The following is a 2,778-nucleotide window of genomic DNA, read 5'->3' on the forward strand; positions in this document are numbered from 1 at the left end:
GAAGATGTCTTCCTCTGGCTGGTAGATAGATGGCTATCACAATTCCTTACATGATATCCAAGGGAAAATGGATTAAATCATTCTGTGGTTCTCTTTTAAGAGTAAGCCAGTAACCCTTCATGGTCATTCTTTACTCTCTCATTGCTGGAAATTGAGTCAGATGCCCACTCTGGAACTAATTACTGGCAAGGGGAATGGAATTTCCATGAGTGGCTCAGATGAATTATCTGGGGTTGAATGGAAGTTGGAGCTTTAACTACATATATAGTCAACTGTACTATCCTTACATGTTCTTTTGCTCCACTACTAGCCATACAACATATTCACAATAATCATTATAAACAGTTAAGAAAACATTGCCATACATTATGGTGATAAGGATGTGAACCAGGGTGTTGGTGGTAGAAATGGCAAATACATACTATATACACACTTTATATGTGCTATATGCTTTTTCATAAACATATAAAAATAACCATATAAATGTATGTATATATAATATGAGATAGATTGACAAAATAGTAGCTGGCAATTCTTAAGGTTCTACCATGTGCTAGACACTATCTTAAACAGGTAATTTGTATTATTTTATTTAATCTCTATGAAATTCTTTCTATGATTGTTCCTATTATACAAATGAGGAAACCAGGATTTAAGTAGGTCAAATAGCTTTCCAGTATTCAAATTCCTGCAAACTGACTAGATATCTCTCTCTCTCTCTCTTTCCTAAGATTTCTTTACTTATTTTAGAGTGAGAGAGTGAGAAAGCCCTTATAGAGGGGGAAGGGCAGAGGAAGAGATAGAGAGTCTCAAGCAAACTCTGTACTTAGCTCAGAGCCCCAGTCTGGGTTCCTGACCTGAGTTGAAACAAAGAGACAGATGTTTAACCAACTGCCTGCCCAGGTGCCCCTGACTCCAGATCTCTTAATCACCATGCTACACTGACTTGTTATTGCTAAACGAATGTAGTCATGGTGGGGATAGCAGACATTGTTAATAACTACAAATCAGTTGTTGACCTTTAGAGAGTCAAAGTCTGTTTTATTTGCCAGTCTGTGATAGACATTATAGATTCCAACATTAATATTAGCTTTAGACTTGGTTTAGCTGTTGTGTCAACTTTAAAGGTTACTGGTGATTCATTTTTCTTTCAAGGAAGAGGAGCTTTTGCCAACATTGTGCCAGATTAAATTATTGGATTATAATTTCAGTTGCCATTATTCAGAATCTTGTGTGAGTGTGTGTGTGTGTTTTCAATGGACTTTAGAAACACGTCATCATGACATTTTAATTGAAATTTTTAATTTTTTGGTTATTGGTTTTATTCTCCACCACTAGATCTTCCAAACATTATTATTTTTACAGCTAATTTGTTTAGAAAAGTAAAAGAAAGATATATTTTTAAAAGATCTTACTTATTTATTTGAGAGAGAACATGAGAGAGAGAACACATCGTGGGGAGGGTCAGTGGGGAGCCCAATGTAGGACTAGATCCTGGGACCTCAGGATTATGACCTGAGCCAAAGGCAGACACTTAACCAATTGAGCCATCCAGGCACCCAGTAAGAAATATTTAAAAGTCATCATTCATTCATCTATTCATTCTGCTAGAAGTTGAACTGAATAAGCAATTATTGAATTCTACTGGGAAGCCTGGTTGGCTCAGTTGGTTAAGTGTTTGACTTTGACTCATTTCATGATTTTGGAGTTCTGGGATCAAGCTTGGTCAGGCTCTATGCTCAGCAGGAGTCTGCTTCTCCCTTTTCTTCCCCCTGCTTGTGTTCTCTCTCTCTGTCTCTCAGATGAATAAAATCGTTTTTTAAAAAAATGTCTATTATATTACAGATGTGGTACTACATGTGTTTAGGGATATTTGCCAACATTCCTTTAAAATCTCTTCAGGTTTAGGGGCGCCTGGGTAGCTCAGTTGGTTGGGCCTCTGACTCTTGATTTCGTTGGGCTTCAGTCATGATCTCAGTGTTGTGGGATTGAGCCCCATGTTGGATTCTACACTCAGTGGGGATTCTGCTTGAGTTTCTCTTCTTCTGCTACTCCCCCTGCTTGTACTCTCTCACTCTCTAGAAAATAAAACAAAATCTCTTAAAGTTTAGTATAGTATTTTCTCATATATTCCAATGTATTTTTTTAAAAAGATTTTATTTATTTATTTGAGAGAGAGACAGTGAGAGAGAGCATGAGTGAGGAGAAGGTCAGAGGGAGAAGCAGACTCCCCATAAAGCTGGGAGCCCGATGCGGGACTCGATCCTGGGACTCCGGGATCATGACCTGAGCAGAAGGCAGTCATCCAACCAACTGAGCCACCCAGGCATCCCTATTCCAAATTATTTTGAACAATTTTCTTAAGTTCTTTATTCCTCGTGTGTATAGTGAGAATGATAATTCCTGACTTCTCTCTTCACTGTGAATCCCTTGTAAGTCTACCTGCTTGTGGCTTCAATGTCTTTGTTTTCTTTGAATCATGAGGAACTGTGTCAACCAACAAAGTAAGACAGCTAGGAATACTTATTTGGAAAGCCCATATATACATTTGATTAAAATTTAAAAAATCAGGTAATGTGCATTTTTTCTCAATATTTTGAATAGTGATTCATGTACCCTCTAATGCATTATGTGTTTCTCATCTATCTTTTTAAAAAAATTTTCTTACTTTTGCTCCTTCTTTGAAATAGAAGATAAGCCTTAAAAACACATGATCTATACTCATTTTTACTTCTGGGTAGGATATAGTAGATTATGTCAGGCTACTCCCTCACTGAA

The sequence above is a fragment of the Mustela lutreola genome, chromosome 6, assembly GCF_030435805.1.
Source record: "Mustela lutreola isolate mMusLut2 chromosome 6, mMusLut2.pri, whole genome shotgun sequence".
In the NCBI taxonomy this organism is placed as follows: domain Eukaryota; kingdom Metazoa; phylum Chordata; class Mammalia; order Carnivora; family Mustelidae; genus Mustela; species Mustela lutreola.